Genomic DNA, 16,572 nt, shown 5'->3' with positions numbered 1-16,572 from the left:
TTTGGAGCTTTCACCTAAATAACTACAGGTGGTGAGATAAGCTGCACAATATAATTGACCTTTCAGTATATTGTTGCACACACACCATCTATTTAGCAAATGCCCTTGTTATCAACAGCAGCCTTTTAAACTCACCTGAGCTAACAGGTATGTGAGCTGGTTACTCTGCTGCGCTTAAAATTTCTTTTTTGGTTTGCTACAATGCCTTTTCTGAAACGTTGTCTCCCTCTGCTGGAACACTGACTTCTTTCATTTAATGCCTGCAGACTATAAAAGAGAAACCAACCCAAAAAGTTTGGTTGATTAGTCTGTGGCATTCTTTTAAACTGTTGCTTATGGCGGTCTCTGTGAGCTTCTCAGTGACATTCAGCCATCCAGGTATACCGCCTGCAGTAGACGGAATGTGGCAATGGAATGCTGGCTGCGCGTGTCATAATAGGCTCTGAGCCTTTATATACCTGCGCACAGCAGCAGCCACCTTCAGTCTGCTGCTGGACAGCCAGCAGCAGCAGCAGCAGGAGAGGTAATTAATCAGCAACCCTCCTGCTAAGGGTAGACAGCTGCTCGTTCCACCCCCCCCCCGCCTTAATTGGTTCTCCTCCCTTCCAACGGTGTTGAGGCGGGTGGGAACAGCCGGGGGTTGAGGGTACTGTGCTAAAAGAGGTGGAGTTATGCAGATCTAAAACGCGTGGATTGCAGCAGCAGCAAGCCGAAAAGTGCAGGCATGTGAGGGATCTAGAGGTTGACAGCATGTCTTCTTAACGGGAGTCCAGGTGGCCATCTCCACAAATGGACTTTTCAGAATCCTTGGGTGGCACCGTAGTCGGAAACCAATTCTGGTTATCGCTTCTCGGCCTTTTGGCTAAGATCAAGTGTAGTATCTGTTCTTATCAGTTTAATATCTGATACATCCCCTATCTGGGGACCATATATTAAATGGATTTTTAGAACAGGGAGATGGAAAAAGAGCTTGCTCTGTCCACTCCACGCATTGACCTGGTATTGCAGTATCTCCAGGACCGGTGCACCCCTTCTTTAATGCAGTTTCTAAAATCAGAAAGAATTGAATTCAATGCTTTTTGTTCATTTTGCTTGTTTGTCGGATTTTGGGATGGACTCTTTGGCTTTGCTTTTCTTCTCCTCATTGGATTTTTCATGTTAAAAGTTGCAGAAGCCAGATGACAAGCTCATTTTGGTTCAACTTCAGCAACTGTGCATTGCATTGCCATGTAATGTAATGTAATGCAATGCTATCTATCTAGCTCTCCCTCTATACTTCCTTTTGGATAAACAGACATATTAGGCAAGCATTTTGGAGCTTTCACCTAAATAACTACAGGTGGTGAGATAAGCTGCACAATATAATTGACCTTTCAGTATATTGTTGCACACACACCATCTATTTAGCAAATGCCCTTGTTATCAACAGCAGCCTTTTAAACTCACCTGAGCTAACAGGTATGTGAGCTGGTTACTCTGCTGCGCTTAAAATTTCTTTTTTGGTTTGCTACAATGCCTTTTCTGAAACGTTGTCTCCCTCTGCTGGAACACTGACTTCTTTCATTTAATGCCTGCAGACTATAAAAGAGAAACCAACCCAAAAAGTTTGGTTGATTAGTCTGTGGCATTCTTTTAAACTGTTGCTTATGGCGGTCTCTGTGAGCTTCTCAGTGACATTCAGCCATCCAGGTATCCCGCCTGCAGTAGACGGAATGTGGCAATGGAACGCTGGCTGCGCGTGTCATAATAGGCTCTGAGCCTTTATATACCTGCGCACAGCAGCAGCCACCTTCGGTCTGCTGCTGGACAGCCAGCAGCAGCAGCAGCAGCAGGAGAGGTAATTAATCAGCAACCCTCCTGCTAAGGGTAGACAGCTGCTCGTTCCACCCCCCCCCCCGCCTTAATTGGTTCTCCTCCCTTCCAACGGTGTTGAGGCGGGTGGGAACAGCCGGGGGTTGAGGGTACTGTGCTAAAAGAGGTGGAGTTATGCAGATCTAAAACGCGTGGATTGCAGCAGCAGCAAGCCGAAAAGTGCAGGCATGTGAGGGATCTAGAGGTTGACAGCATGTCTTCTTAACGGGAGTCCAGGTGGCCATCTCCACAAATGGACTTTTCAGAATCCTTGGGTGGCACCGTAGTCGGAAACCAATTCTGGTTATCGCTTCTCGGCCTTTTGGCTAAGATCAAGTGTAGTATCTGTTCTTATCAGTTTAATATCTGATACGTCCCCTATCTGGGGACCATATATTAAATGGATTTTTAGAACAGGGAGATGGAAAAAGAGCTTGCTCTGTCCACTCCACGCATTGACCTGGTATTGCAGTATCTCCAGGACCGGTGCACCCCTTCTTTAATGCAGTTTCTAAAATCAGAAAGAATTGAATTCAATGCTTTTTGTTCATTTTGCTTGTTTGTCGGATTTTGGGATGGACTCTTTGGCTTTGCTTTTCTTCTCCTCATTGGATTTTTCATGTTAAAAGTTGCAGAAGCCAGATGACAAGCTCATTTTGGTTCAACTTCAGCAACTGTGCATTGCATTGCCATGTAATGTAATGTAATGCAATGCTATCTATCTAGCTCTCCCTCTATACTTCCTTTTGGATAAACAGACATATTAGGCAAGCATTTTGGAGCTTTCACCTAAATAACTACAGGTGGTGAGATAAGCTGCACAATATAATTGACCTTTCAGTATATTGTTGCACACACACCATCTATTTAGCAAATGCCCTTGTTATCAACAGCAGCCTTTTAAACTCACCTGAGCTAACAGGTATGTGAGCTGGTTACTCTGCTGCGCTTAAAATTTCTTTTTTGGTTTGCTACAATGCCTTTTCTGAAACGTTGTCTCCCTCTGCTGGAACACTGACTTCTTTCATTTAATGCCTGCAGACTATAAAAGAGAAACCAACCCAAAAAGTTTGGTTGATTAGTCTGTGGCATTCTTTTAAACTGTTGCTTATGGCGGTCTCTGTGAGCTTCTCAGTGACATTCAGCCATCCAGGTATCCCGCCTGCAGTAGACGGAATGTGGCAATGGAACGCTGGCTGCGCGTGTCATAATAGGCTCTGAGCCTTTATATACCTGCGCACAGCAGCAGCCACCTTCAGTCTGTTGCTGGACAGCCAGCAGCAGCAGCAGCAGGAGAGGTAATTAATCAGCAACCCTCCTGCTAAGGGTAGACAGCTGCTCGTTCCACCTCCCCCCCCGCCTTAATTGGTTCTCCTCCCTTCCAACGGTGTTGAGGCGGGTGGGAACAGCCGGGGGTTGAGGGTACTGTGCTAAAAGAGGTGGAGTTATGGAGATCTAAAACGCGTGGATTGCAGCAGCAGCAAGCCGAAAAGTACAGGCATGTGAGGGAGCTAGAGGTTGACAGCATGTCTTCTTAACGGGAGTCCAGGTGGCCATCTCCACAAATGGACTTTTCAGAATCCTTGGGTGGCACCGTAGTCGGAAACCAATTCTGGTTATCGCTTCTCGGCCTTTTGGCTAAGATCAAGTGTAGTATCTGTTCTTATCAGTTTAATATCTGATACGTCCCCTATCTGGGGACCATATATTAAATGGATTTTTAGAACAGGGAGATGGAAAAAGAGCTTGCTCTGTCCACTCCACGCATTGACCTGGTATTGCAGTATCTCCAGGACCGGTGCACCCCTTCTTTAATGCAGTTTCTAAAATCAGAAAGAATTGAATTCAATGCTTTTTGTTCATTTTGCTTGTTTGTCGGATTTTGGGATGGACTCTTTGGCTTTGCTTTTCTTCTCCTCATTGGATTTTTCATGTTAAAAGTTGCAGAAGCCAGATGACAAGCTCATTTTGGTTCAACTTCAGCAACTGTGCATTGCATTGCCATGTAATGTAATGTAATGCAATGCTATCTATCTAGCTCTCCCTCTATACTTCCTTTTGGATAAACAGACATATTAGGCAAGCATTTTGGAGCTTTCACCTAAATAACTACAGGTGGTGAGATAAGCTGCACAATATAATTGACCTTTCAGTATATTGTTGCACACACACCATCTATTTAGCAAATGCCCTTGTTATCAACAGCAGCCTTTTAAACTCACCTGAGCTAACAGGTATGTGAGCTGGTTACTCTGCTGCGCTTAAAATTTCTTTTTTGGTTTGCTACAATGCCTTTTCTGAAACGTTGTCTCCCTCTGCTGGAACACTGACTTCTTTCATTTAATGCCTGCAGACTATAAAAGAGAAACCAACCCAAAAAGTTTGGTTGATTAGTCTGTGGCATTCTTTTAAACTGTTGCTTATGGCGGTCTCTGTGAGCTTCTCAGTGACATTCAGCCATCCAGGTATCCCGCCTGCAGTAGACGGAATGTGGCAATGGAACGCTGGCTGCGCGTGTCATAATAGGCTCTGAGCCTTTATATACCTGCGCACAGCAGCAGCCACCTTCAGTCTGCTGCTGGACAGCCAGCAGCAGCAGCAGCAGGAGAGGTAGTTAATCAGCAACCCTCCTGCTAAGGGTAGACAGCTGCTCGTTCCACCCCCCCCCCCCCTCCCGCCTTAATTGGTTCTCCTCCCTTCCAACGGTGTTGAGGCGGGTGGGAACAGCCGGGGGTTGAGGGTACTGTGCTAAAAGAGGTGGAGTTATGCAGATCTAAAACGCGTGGATTGCAGCAGCAGCAAGCCGAAAAGTGCAGGCATGTGAGGGATCTAGAGGTTGACAGCATGTCTTCTTAACGGGAGTCCAGGTGGCCATCTCCACAAATGGACTTTTCAGAATCCTTGGGTGGCACCGTAGTCGGAAACCAATTCTGGTTATCGCTTCTCGGCCTTTTGGCTAAGATCAAGTGTAGTATCTGTTCTTATCAGTTTAATATCTGATACGTCCCCTATCTGGGGACCATATATTAAATGGATTTTTAGAACAGGGAGATGGAAAAAGAGCTTGCTCTGTCCACTCCACGCATTGACCTGGTATTGCAGTATCTCCAGGACCGGTGCACCCCTTCTTTAATGCAGTTTCTAAAATCAGAAAGAATTGAATTCAATGCTTTTTGTTCATTTTGCTTGTTTGTCGGATTTTGGGATGGACTCTTTGGCTTTGCTTTTCTTCTCCTCATTGGATTTTTCATGTTAAAAGTTGCAGAAGCCAGATGACAAGCTCATTTTGGTTCAACTTCAGCAACTGTGCATTGCATTGCCATGTAATGTAATGTAATGCAATGCTATCTATCTAGCTCTCCCTCTATACTTCCTTTTGGATAAACAGACATATTAGGCAAGCATTTTGGAGCTTTCACCTAAATAACTACAGGTGGTGAGATAAGCTGCACAATATAATTGACCTTTCAGTATATTGTTGCACACACACCATCTATTTAGCAAATGCCCTTGTTATCAACAGCAGCCTTTTAAACTCACCTGAGCTAACAGGTATGTGAGCTGGTTACTCTGCTGCGCTTAAAATTTCTTTTTTGGTTTGCTACAATGCCTTTTCTGAAACGTTGTCTCCCTCTGCTGGAACACTGACTTCTTTCATTTAATGCCTGCAGACTATAAAAGAGAAACCAACCCAAAAAGTTTGGTTGATTAGTCTGTGGCATTCTTTTAAACTGTTGCTTATGGCGGTCTCTGTGAGCTTCTCAGTGACATTCAGCCATCCAGGTATCCCGCCTGCAGTAGACGGAATGTGGCAATGGAACGCTGGCTGCGCGTGTCATAATAGGCTCTGAGCCTTTATATACCTGCGCACAGCAGCAGCCACCTTCAGTCTGCTGCTGGACAGCCAGCAGCAGCAGCAGGAGAGGTAATTAATCAGCAACCCTCCTGCTAAGGGTAGACAGCTGCTCGTTCCACCCCCCACCCCCGCCTTAATTGGTTCTCCTCCCTTCCAACGGTGTTGAGGCGGGTGGGAACAGCCGGGGGTTGAGGGTACTGTGCTAAAAGAGGTGGAGTTATGCAGATCTAAAACGCGTGGATTGCAGTAGCAGCAAGCCGAAAAGTGCAGGCATGTGAGGGATCTAGAGGTTGACAGCATGTCTTCTTAACGGGAGTCCAGGTGGCCATCTCCACAAATGGACTTTTCAGAATCCTTGGGTGGCACCGTAGTCGGAAACCAATTCTGGTTATCGCTTCTCGGCCTTTTGGCTAAGATCAAGTGTAGTATCTGTTCTTATCAGTTTAATATCTGATACGTCCCCTATCTGGGGACCATATATTAAATGGATTTTTAGAACAGGGAGATGGAAAAAGAGCTTGCTCTGTCCACTCCACGCATTGACCTGGTATTGCAGTATCTCCAGGACCGGTGCACCCCTTCTTTAATGCAGTTTCTAAAATCAGAAAGAATTGAATTCAATGCTTTTTGTTCATTTTGCTTGTTTGTCGGATTTTGGGATGGACTCTTTGGCTTTGCTTTTCTTCTCCTCATTGGATTTTTCATGTTAAAAGTTGCAGAAGCCAGATGACAAGCTCATTTTGGTTCAACTTCAGCAACTGTGCATTGCATTGCCATGTAATGTAATGTAATGCAATGCTATCTATCTAGCTCTCCCTCTATACTTCCTTTTGGATAAACAGACATATTAGGCAAGCATTTTGGAGCTTTCACCTAAATAACTACAGGTGGTGAGATAAGCTGCACAATATAATTGACCTTTCAGTATATTGTTGCACACACACCATCTATTTAGCAAATGCCCTTGTTATCAACAGCAGCCTTTTAAACTCACCTGAGCTAACAGGTATGTGAGCTGGTTACTCTGCTGCGCTTAAAATTTCTTTTTTGGTTTGCTACAATGCCTTTTCTGAAACGTTGTCTCCCTCTGCTGGAACACTGACTTCTTTCATTTAATGCCTGCAGACTATAAAAGAGAAACCAACCCAAAAAGTTTGGTTGATTAGTCTGTGGCATTCTTTTAAACTGTTGCTTATGGCGGTCTCTGTGAGCTTCTCAGTGACATTCAGCCATCCAGGTATCCCGCCTGCAGTAGACGGAATGTGGCAATGGAACGCTGGCTGCGCGTGTCATAATAGGCTCTGAGCCTTTATATACCTGCGCACAGCAGCAGCCACCTTCAGTCTGCTGCTGGACAGCCAGCAGCAGCAGCAGCAGGAGAGGTAATTAATCAGCAACCCTCCTGCTAAGGGTAGACAGCTGCTCGTTCCACCCCCCCCCCCCGCCTTAATTGGTTCTCCTCCCTTCCAACGGTGTTGAGGCGGGTGGGAACAGCCGGGGGTTGAGGGTACTGTGCTAAAAGAGGTGGAGTTATGCAGATCTAAAACGCGTGGATTGCAGCAGCAGCAAGCCGAAAAGTGCAGGCATGTGAGGGATCTAGATGTTGACAGCATGTCTTCTTAACGGGAGTCCAGGTGGCCATCTCCACAAATGGACTTTTCAGAATCCTTGGGTGGCACCGTAGTCGGAAACCAATTCTGGTTATCGCTTCTCGGCCTTTTGGCTAAGATCAAGTGTAGTATCTGTTCTTATCAGTTTAATATCTGATACGTCCCCTATCTGGGGACCATATATTAAATGGATTTTTAGAACAGGGAGATGGAAAAAGAGCTTGCTCTGTCCACTCCACGCATTGACCTGGTATTGCAGTATCTCCAGGACCGGTGCACCCCTTCTTTAATGCAGTTTCTAAAATCAGAAAGAATTGAATTCAATGCTTTTTGTTCATTTTGCTTGTTTGTCGGATTTTGGGATGGACTCTTTGGCTTTGCTTTTCTTCTCCTCATTGGATTTTTCATGTTAAAAGTTGCAGAAGCCAGATGACAAGCTCATTTTGGTTCAACTTCAGCAACTGTGCATTGCATTGCCATGTAATGTAATGTAATGCAATGCTATCTATCTAGCTCTCCCTCTATACTTCCTTTTGGATAAACAGACATATTAGGCAAGCATTTTGGAGCTTTCACCTAAATAACTACAGGTGGTGAGATAAGCTGCACAATATAATTGACCTTTCAGTATATTGTTGCACACACACCATCTATTTAGCAAATGCCCTTGTTATCAACAGCAGCCTTTTAAACTCACCTGAGCTAACAGGTATGTGAGCTGGTTACTCTGCTGCGCTTAAAATTTCTTTTTTGGTTTGCTACAATGCCTTTTCTGAAACGTTGTCTCCCTCTGCTGGAACACTGACTTCTTTCATTTAATGCCTGCAGACTATAAAAGAGAAACCAACCCAAAAAGTTTGGTTGATTAGTCTGTGGCATTCTTTTAAACTGTTGCTTATGGCGGTCTCTGTGAGCTTCTCAGTGACATTCAGCCATCCAGGTATCCCGCCTGCAGTAGACAGAATGTGGCAATGGAACGCTGGCTGCGCGTGTCATAATAGGCTCTGAGCCTTTATATACCTGCGCACAGCAGCAGCCACCTTCAGTCTGCTGCTGGACAGCCAGCAGCAGCAGCAGCAGGAGAGGTAATTAATCAGCAACCCTCCTGCTAAGGGTAGACAGCTGCTCGTTCCACCCCCCCCCCCCGCCTTAATTGGTTCTCCTCCCTTCCAACGGTGTTGAGGCGGGTGGGAACAGCCGGGGGTTGAGGGTACTGTGCTAAAAGAGGTGGAGTTATGCAGATCTAAAACGCGTGGATTGCAGCAGCAGCAAGCCGAAAAGTGCAGGCATGTGAGGGATCTAGAGGTTGACAGCATGTCTTCTTAACGGGAGTCCAGGTGGCCATCTCCACAAATGGAGTTTTCAGAATCCTTGGGTGGCACCGTAGTCGGAAACCAATTCTGGTTATCGCTTCTCGGCCTTTTGGCTAAGATCAAGTGTAGTATCTGTTCTTATCAGTTTAATATCTGATACGTCCCCTATCTGGGGACCATATATTAAATGGATTTTTAGAACAGGGTGATGGAAAAAGAGCTTGCTCTGTCCACTCTACGCATTGACCTGGTATTGCAGTATCTCCAGGACCGGTGCACCCCTTCTTTAATGCAGTTTCTAAAATCAGAAAGAATTGAATTCAATGCTTTTTGTTCATTTTGCTTGTTTGTCGGATTTTGGGATGGACTCTTTGGCTTTGCTTTTCTTCTCCTCATTGGATTTTTCATGTTAAAAGTTGCAGAAGCCAGATGACAAGCTCATTTTGGTTCAACTTCAGCAACTGTGCATTGCATTGCCATGTAATGTAATGTAATGCAATGCTATCTATCTAGCTCTCCCTCTATACTTCCTTTTGGATAAACAGACATATTAGGCAAGCATTTTGGAGCTTTCACCTAAATAACTACAGGTGGTGAGATAAGCTGCACAATATAATTGACCTTTCAGTATATTGTTGCACACACACCATCTATTTAGCAAATGCCCTTGTTATCAACAGCAGCCTTTTAAACTCACCTGAGCTAACAGGTATGTGAGCTGGTTACTCTGCTGCGCTTAAAATTTCTTTTTTGGTTTGCTACAATGCCTTTTCTGAAACGTTGTCTCCCTCTGCTGGAACACTGACTTCTTTCATTTAATGCCTGCAGACTATAAAAGAGAAACCAACCCAAAAAGTTTGGTTGATTAGTCTGTGGCATTCTTTTAAACTGTTGCTTATGGCGGTCTCTGTGAGCTTCTCAGTGACATTCAGCCATCCAGGTATCCCGCCTGCAGTAGACGGAATGTGGCAATGGAACGCTGGCTGCGCGTGTCATAATAGGCTCTGAGCCTTTATATACCTGCGCACAGCAGCAGCCACCTTCAGTCTGCTGCTGGACAGCCAGCAGCAGCAGCAGCAGGAGAGGTAATTAATCAGCAACCCTCCTGCTAAGGGTAGACAGCTGCTCGTTCCACCCCCCCCCCCCCGCCTTAATTGGTTCTCCTCCCTTCCAACGGTGTTGAGGCGGGTGGGAACAGCCGGGGGTTGAGGGTACTGTGCTAAAAGAGGTGGAGTTATGCAGATCTAAAACGCGTGGATTGCAGCAGCAGCAAGCCGAAAAGTGCAGGCATGTGAGGGATCTAGAGGTTGACAGCATGTCTTCTTAACGGGAGTCCAGGTGGCCATCTCCACAAATGGACTTTTCAGAATCCTTGGGTGGCACCGTAGTCGGAAACCAATTCTGGTTATCGCTTCTCGGCCTTTTGGCTAAGATCAAGTGTAGTATCTGTTCTTATCAGTTTAATATCTGATACGTCCCCTATCTGGGGACCATATATTAAATGGATTTTTAGAACAGGGAGATGGAAAAAGAGCTTGCTCTGTCCACTCCACGCATTGACCTGGTATTGCAGTATCTCCAGGACCGGTGCACCCCTTCTTTAATGCAGTTTCTAAAATCAGAAAGAATTGAATTCAATGCTTTTTGTTCATTTTGCTTGTTTGTCAGATTTTGGGATGGACTCTTTGGCTTTGCTTTTCTTCTCCTCATTGGATTTTTCATGTTAAAAGTTGCAGAAGCCAGATGACAAGCTCATTTTGGTTCAACTTCAGCAACTGTGCATTGCATTGCCATGTAATGTAATGTAATGCAATGCTATCTATCTAGCTCTCCCTCTATACTTCCTTTTGGATAAACAGACATATTAGGCAAGCATTTTGGAGCTTTCACCTAAATAACTACAGGTGGTGAGATAAGCTGCACAATATAATTGACCTTTCAGTATATTGTTGCACACACACCATCTATTTAGCAAATGCCCTTGTTATCAACAGCAGCCTTTTAAACTCACCTGAGCTAACAGGTATGTGAGCTGGTTACTCTGCTGCGCTTAAAATTTCTTTTTTGGTTTGCTACAATGCCTTTTCTGAAACGTTGTCTCCCTCTGCTGGAACACTGACTTCTTTCATTTAATGCCTGCAGACTATAAAAGAGAAACCAACCCAAAAAGTTTGGTTGATTAGTCTGTGGCATTCTTTTAAACTGTTGCTTATGGCGGTCTCTGTGAGCTTCTCAGTGACATTCAGCCATCCAGGTATCCCGCCTGCAGTAGACGGAATGTGGCAATGGAACGCTGGCTGCGCGTGTCATAATAGGCTCTGAGCCTTTATATACCTGCGCACAGCAGCAGCCACCTTCAGTCTGCTGCTGGACAGCCAGCAGCAGCAGCAGCAGGAGAGGTAATTAATCAGCAACCCTCCTGCTAAGGGTAGACAGCTGCTCGTTCCACCCCCCCCCCCGCCTTAATTGGTTCTCCTCCCTTCCAACGGTGTTGAGGCGGGTGGGAACAGCCGGGGGTTGAGGGTACTGTGCTAAAAGAGGTGGAGTTATGCAGATCTAAAACGCGTGGATTGCAGCAGCAGCAAGCCGAAAAGTGCAGGCATGTGAGGGATCTAGAGGTTGACAGCATGTCTTCTTAACGGGAGTCCAGGTGGCCATCTCCACAAATGGACTTTTCAGAATCCTTGGGTGGCACCGTAGTCGGAAACCAATTCTGGTTATCGCTTCTCGGCCTTTTGGCTAAGATCAAGTGTAGTATCTGTTCTTATCAGTTTAATATCTGATACGTCCCCTATCTGGGGACCATATATTAAATGGATTTTTAGAACAGGGAGATGGAAAAAGAGCTTGCTCTGTCCACTCCACGCATTGACCTGGTATTGCAGTATCTCCAGGACCGGTGCACCCCTTCTTTAATGCAGTTTCTAAAATCAGAAAGAATTGAATTCAATGCTTTTTGTTCATTTTGCTTGTTTGTCAGATTTTGGGATGGACTCTTTGGCTTTGCTTTTCTTCTCCTCATTGGATTTTTCATGTTAAAAGTTGCAGAAGCCAGATGACAAGCTCATTTTGGTTCAACTTCAGCAACTGTGCATTGCATTGCCATGTAATGTAATGTAATGCAATGCTATCTATCTAGCTCTCCCTCTATACTTCCTTTTGGATAAACAGACATATTAGGCAAGCATTTTGGAGCTTTCACCTAAATAACTACAGGTGGTGAGATAAGCTGCACAATATAATTGACCTTTCAGTATATTGTTGCACACACACCATCTATTTAGCAAATGCCCTTGTTATCAACAGCAGCCTTTTAAACTCACCTGAGCTAACAGGTATGTGAGCTGGTTACTCTGCTGCGCTTAAAATTTCTTTTTTGGTTTGCTACAATGCCTTTTCTGAAACGTTGTCTCCCTCTGCTGGAACACTGACTTCTTTCATTTAATGCCTGCAGACTATAAAAGAGAAACCAACCCAAAAAGTTTGGTTGATTAGTCTGTGGCATTCTTTTAAACTGTTGCTTATGGCGGTCTCTGTGAGCTTCTCAGTGACATTCAGCCATCCAGGTATCCCGCCTGCAGTAGACGGAATGTGGCAATGGAACGCTGGCTGCGCGTGTCATAATAGGCTCTGAGCCTTTATATACCTGCGCACAGCAGCAGCCACCTTCAGTCTGCTGCTGGACAGCCAGCAGCAGCAGCAGCAGGAGAGGTAATTAATCAGCAACCCTCCTGCTAAGGGTAGACAGCTGCTCGTTCCACCCCCCCCCCCCCGCCTTAATTGGTTCTCCTCCCTTCCAACGGTGTTGAGGCGGGTGGGAACAGCCGGGGGTTGAGGGTACTGTGCTAAAAGAGGTGGAGTTATGCAGATCTAAAACGCGTGGATTGCAGCAGCAGCAAGCCGAAAAGTGCAGGCATGTGAGGGATCTAGAGGTTGACAGCATGTCTTCTTAACGGGAGTCCAGGTGGCCATCTCCACAAATGGACTTTTCAGAATCCTTGGGTGGCACCGTAGTCGGAAACCAATTCTGGTTATCGCTTCTCGGCCTTTTGGCTAAGATCAAGTGTAGTATCTGTTCTTATCAGTTTAATATCTGATACGTCCCCTATCTGGGGACCATATATTAAATGGATTTTTAGAACAGGGAGATGGAAAAAGAGCTTGCTCTGTCCACTCCACGCGTTGACCTGGTATTGCAGTATCTCCAGGACCGGTGCACCCCTTCTTTAATGCAGTTTCTAAAATCAGAAAGAATTGAATTCAATGCTTTTTGTTCATTTTGCTTGTTTGTCGGATTTTGGGATGGACTCTTTGGCTTTGCTTTTCTTCTCCTCATTGGATTTTTCATGTTAAAAGTTGCAGAAGCCAGATGACAAGCTCATTTTGGTTCAACTTCAGCAACTGTGCATTGCATTGCCATGTAATGTAATGTAATGCAATGCTATCTATCTAGCTCTCCCTCTATACTTCCTTTTGGATAAACAGACATATTAGGCAAGCATTTTGGAGCTTTCACCTAAATAACTACAGGTGGTGAGATAAGCTGCACAATATAATTGACTTTTCAGTATATTGTTGCACACACACCATCTATTTAGCAAATGCCCTTGTTATCAACAGCAGCCTTTTAAACTCACCTGAGCTAACAGGAATGTGAGCTGGTTACTCTGCTGCGCTTAAAATTTCTTTTTTGGTTTGCTACAATGCCTTTTCTGAAACGTTGTCTCCCTCTGCTGGAACACTGACTTCTTTCATTTAATGCCTGCAGACTATAAAAGAGAAACCAACCCAAAAAGTTTGGTTGATTAGTCTGTGGCATTCTTTTAAACTGTTGCTTATGGCGGTCTCTGTGAGCTTCTCAGTGACATTCAGCCATCCAGGTATCCCGCCTGCAGTAGACGGAATGTGGCAATGGAACGCTGGCTGCGCGTGTCATAATAGGCTCTGAGCCTTTATATACCTGCGCACAGCAGCAGCCACCTTCAGTCTGCTGCTGGACAGCCAGCAGCAGCAGCAGCAGGAGAGGTAATTAATCAGCAACCCTCCTGCTAAGGGTAGACAGCTGCTCGTTCCACCCCCCCCCCCGCCTTAATTGGTTCTCCTCCCTTCCAACGGTGTTGAGGCGGGTGGGAACAGCCGGGGGTTGAGGGTACTGTGCTAAAAGAGGTGGAGTTATGCAGATCTAAAACGCGTGGATTGCAGCAGCAGCAAGCCGAAAAGTGCAGGCATGTGAGGGATCTAGAGGTTGACAGCATGTCTTCTTAACGGGAGTCCAGGTGGCCATCTCCACAAATGGACTTTTCAGAATCCTTGGGTGGCACCGTAGTCGGAAACCAATTCTGGTTATCGCTTCTCGGCCTTTTGGCTAAGATCAAGTGTAGTATCTGTTCTTATCAGTTTAATATCTGATACGTCCCCTATCTGGGGACCATATATTAAATGGATTTTTAGAACAGGGAGATGGAAAAAGAGCTTGCTCTGTCCACTCCACGCATTGACCTGGTATTGCAGTATCTCCAGGACCGGTGCACCCCTTCTTTAATGCAGTTTCTAAAATCAGAAAGAATTGAATTCAATGCTTTTTGTTCATTTTGCTTGTTTGTCGGATTTTGGGATGGACTCTTTGGCTTTGCTTTTCTTCTCCTCATTGGATTTTTCATGTTAAAAGTTGCAGAAGCCAGATGACAAGCTCATTTTGGTTCAACTTCAGCAACTGTGCATTGCATTGCCATGTAATGTAATGTAATGCAATGCTATCTATCTAGCTCTCCCTCTATACTTCCTTTTGGATAAACAGACATATTAGGCAAGCATTTTGGAGCTTTCACCTAAATAACTACAGGTGGTGAGATAAGCTGCACAATATAATTGACCTTTCAGTATATTGTTGCACACACACCATCTATTTAGCAAATGCCCTTGTTATCAACAGCAGCCTTTTAAACTCACCTGAGCTAACAGGTATGTGAGCTGGTTACTCTGCTGCGCTTAAAATTTCTTTTTTGGTTTGCTACAATGCCTTTTCTGAAACGTTGTCTCCCTCTGCTGGAACACTGACTTCTTTCATTTAATGCCTGCAGACTATAAAAGAGAAACCAACCCAAAAAGTTTGGTTGATTAGTCTGTGGCATTCTTTTAAACTGTTGCTTATGGCGGTCTCTGTGAGCTTCTCAGTGACATTCAGCCATCCAGGTATCCCGCCTGCAGTAGACGGAATGTGGCAATGGAACGCTGGCTGCGCGTGTCATAATAGGCTCTGAGCCTTTATATACCTGTGCACAGCAGCAGCCACCTTCAGTCTGCTGCTGGACAGCCAGCAGCAGCAGCAGCAGGAGAGGTAATTAATCAGCAACCCTCCTGCTAAGGATAGACAGCTGCTCGTTCCACCCCCCCCCCCCCCCGCCTTAATTGGTTCTCCTCCCTTCCAACGGTGTTGAGGCGGGTGGGAACAGCCGGGGGTTGAGGGTACTGTGCTAAAAGAGGTGGAGTTATGCAGATCTAAAACGCGTGGATTGCAGCAGCAGCAAGCCGAAAAGTGCAGGCATGTGAGGGATCTAGAGGTTGACAGCATGTCTTCTTAACGGGAGTCAAGGTGGCCATCTCCACAAATGGACTTTTCAGAATCCTTGGGTGGCACCGTAGTCGGAAACCAATTCTGGTTATCGCTTCTCGGCCTTTTGGCTAAGATCAAGTGTAGTATCTGTTCTTATCAGTTTAATATCTGATACGTCCCCTATCTGGGGACCATATTTTAAATGGATTTTTAGAACAGGGAGATGGAAAAAGAGCTTGCTCTGTCCACTCCACGCATTGACCTGGTATTGCAGTATCTCCAGGACCGGTGCACCCCTTCTTTAATGCAGTTTCTAAAATCAGAAAGAATTGAATTCAATGCTTTTTGTTCATTTTGCTTGTTTGTCGGATTTTGGGATGGACTCTTTGGCTTTGCTTTTCTTCTCCTCATTGGATTTTTCATGTTAAAAGTTGCAGAAGCCAGATGACAAGCTCATTTTGGTTCAACTTCAGCAACTGTGCATTGCATTGCCATGTAATGTAATGTAATGCAATGCTATCTATCTAGCTCTCCCTCTATACTTCCTTTTGGATAAACAGACATATTAGGCAAGCATTTTGGAGCTTTCACCTAAATAACTACAGGTGGTGAGATAAGCTGCACAATATAATTGACCTTTCAGTATATTGTTGCACACACACCATCTATTTAGCAAATGCCCTTGTTATCAACAGCAGCCTTTTAAACTCACCTGAGCTAACAGGTATGTGAGCTGGTTACTCTGCTGCGCTTAAAATTTCTTTTTTGGTTTGCTACAATGCCTTTTCTGAAACGTTGTCTCCCTCTGCTGGAACACTGACTTCTTTCATTTAATGCCTGCAGACTATAAAAGAGAAACCAACCCAAAAAGTTTGGTTGATTAGTCTGTGGCATTCTTTTAAACTGTTGCTTATGGCGGATTCTGTGAGCTTCTCAGTGACATTCAGCCATCCAGGTATCCCGCCTGCAGTAGACGGAATGTGCCAATGGAACGCTGGCTGCGCGTGTCATAATAGGCTCTGAGCCTTTATATACCTGCGCACAGCAGCAGCCACCTTCAGTCTGCTGCTGGACAGCCAGCAGCAGCAGCAGGAGAGGTAATTAATCAGCAACCCTCCTGCTAAGGGTAGACAGCTGCTCGTTCCACCCCCCCCCGCCTTAATTGGTTCTCCTCCCTTCCAACGGTGTTGAGGCGGGTGGGAACAGCTGGGGGTTGAGGGTACTGTGCTAAAAGAGGTGGAGTTATGCAGATCTAAAACGCGTGGATTGCAGCAGCAGCAAGCCGAAAAGTGCAGGCATGTGAGTGATCTAGAGGTTGACAGCATGTCTTCTTAACGGGAGTCCAGGTGGCCATCTCCACAAATGGACTTTTCAGAATCCTTGGGTGGC

The 16,572-nt window shown here is 45.3% G+C and overlaps 12 non-coding genes across 12 annotated transcripts; all 12 read left to right on the top strand.

Annotated features, from left to right (window-relative positions):
• The first annotated feature begins 842 nt into the window (after positions 1-842).
• Positions 843-1,033, top strand: LOC141184642 (U2 spliceosomal RNA). The gene has a single exon (XR_012259378.1). It is a non-coding gene; the product is annotated as a U2 spliceosomal RNA (small nuclear RNA).
• Positions 1,034-2,157: 1,124 nt separating this feature from the next.
• LOC141189020 (U2 spliceosomal RNA) lies at positions 2,158-2,348 on the top strand. Its single transcript, XR_012263094.1, has one exon. It is a non-coding gene; the product is annotated as a U2 spliceosomal RNA (small nuclear RNA).
• Positions 2,349-3,469: 1,121 nt separating this feature from the next.
• Positions 3,470-3,660, top strand: LOC141189019 (U2 spliceosomal RNA). The gene has a single exon (XR_012263093.1). It is a non-coding gene; the product is annotated as a U2 spliceosomal RNA (small nuclear RNA).
• A 1,127-nt stretch (positions 3,661-4,787) lies between these two features.
• Positions 4,788-4,978, top strand: LOC141189018 (U2 spliceosomal RNA). Its single transcript, XR_012263092.1, has one exon. It is a non-coding gene; the product is annotated as a U2 spliceosomal RNA (small nuclear RNA).
• Positions 4,979-6,097: 1,119 nt separating this feature from the next.
• Positions 6,098-6,288, top strand: LOC141189017 (U2 spliceosomal RNA). Its single transcript, XR_012263091.1, has one exon. It is a non-coding gene; the product is annotated as a U2 spliceosomal RNA (small nuclear RNA).
• Positions 6,289-7,410: 1,122 nt separating this feature from the next.
• Positions 7,411-7,601, top strand: LOC141189016 (U2 spliceosomal RNA). The gene has a single exon (XR_012263090.1). It is a non-coding gene; the product is annotated as a U2 spliceosomal RNA (small nuclear RNA).
• Positions 7,602-8,723: 1,122 nt separating this feature from the next.
• LOC141185303 (U2 spliceosomal RNA) lies at positions 8,724-8,914 on the top strand. The gene has a single exon (XR_012259978.1). It is a non-coding gene; the product is annotated as a U2 spliceosomal RNA (small nuclear RNA).
• A 1,123-nt stretch (positions 8,915-10,037) lies between these two features.
• LOC141189015 (U2 spliceosomal RNA) lies at positions 10,038-10,228 on the top strand. Its single transcript, XR_012263089.1, has one exon. It is a non-coding gene; the product is annotated as a U2 spliceosomal RNA (small nuclear RNA).
• Positions 10,229-11,349: 1,121 nt separating this feature from the next.
• Positions 11,350-11,540, top strand: LOC141189013 (U2 spliceosomal RNA). The gene has a single exon (XR_012263087.1). It is a non-coding gene; the product is annotated as a U2 spliceosomal RNA (small nuclear RNA).
• A 1,123-nt stretch (positions 11,541-12,663) lies between these two features.
• On the top strand, positions 12,664-12,854 carry LOC141184265 (U2 spliceosomal RNA). The gene has a single exon (XR_012259036.1). It is a non-coding gene; the product is annotated as a U2 spliceosomal RNA (small nuclear RNA).
• A 1,121-nt stretch (positions 12,855-13,975) lies between these two features.
• LOC141189012 (U2 spliceosomal RNA) lies at positions 13,976-14,166 on the top strand. Its single transcript, XR_012263086.1, has one exon. It is a non-coding gene; the product is annotated as a U2 spliceosomal RNA (small nuclear RNA).
• Positions 14,167-15,291: 1,125 nt separating this feature from the next.
• Positions 15,292-15,482, top strand: LOC141191259 (U2 spliceosomal RNA). Its single transcript, XR_012265257.1, has one exon. It is a non-coding gene; the product is annotated as a U2 spliceosomal RNA (small nuclear RNA).
• The last annotated feature ends 1,090 nt before the right edge of the window (positions 15,483-16,572 follow it).

Source organism: Phyllobates terribilis, unplaced genomic scaffold (genome assembly GCF_046119375.1).
Source record: "Phyllobates terribilis strain yellow unplaced genomic scaffold, ASM4611937v1 Scaffold_40__1_contigs__length_11209783, whole genome shotgun sequence".
NCBI classification, from domain to species: Eukaryota; Metazoa; Chordata; class Amphibia; order Anura; family Dendrobatidae; genus Phyllobates; species Phyllobates terribilis.
The sequence above is the reverse complement of the archived record's forward strand: the minus strand, read 5'-3'. Positions and strand labels throughout refer to the sequence as shown.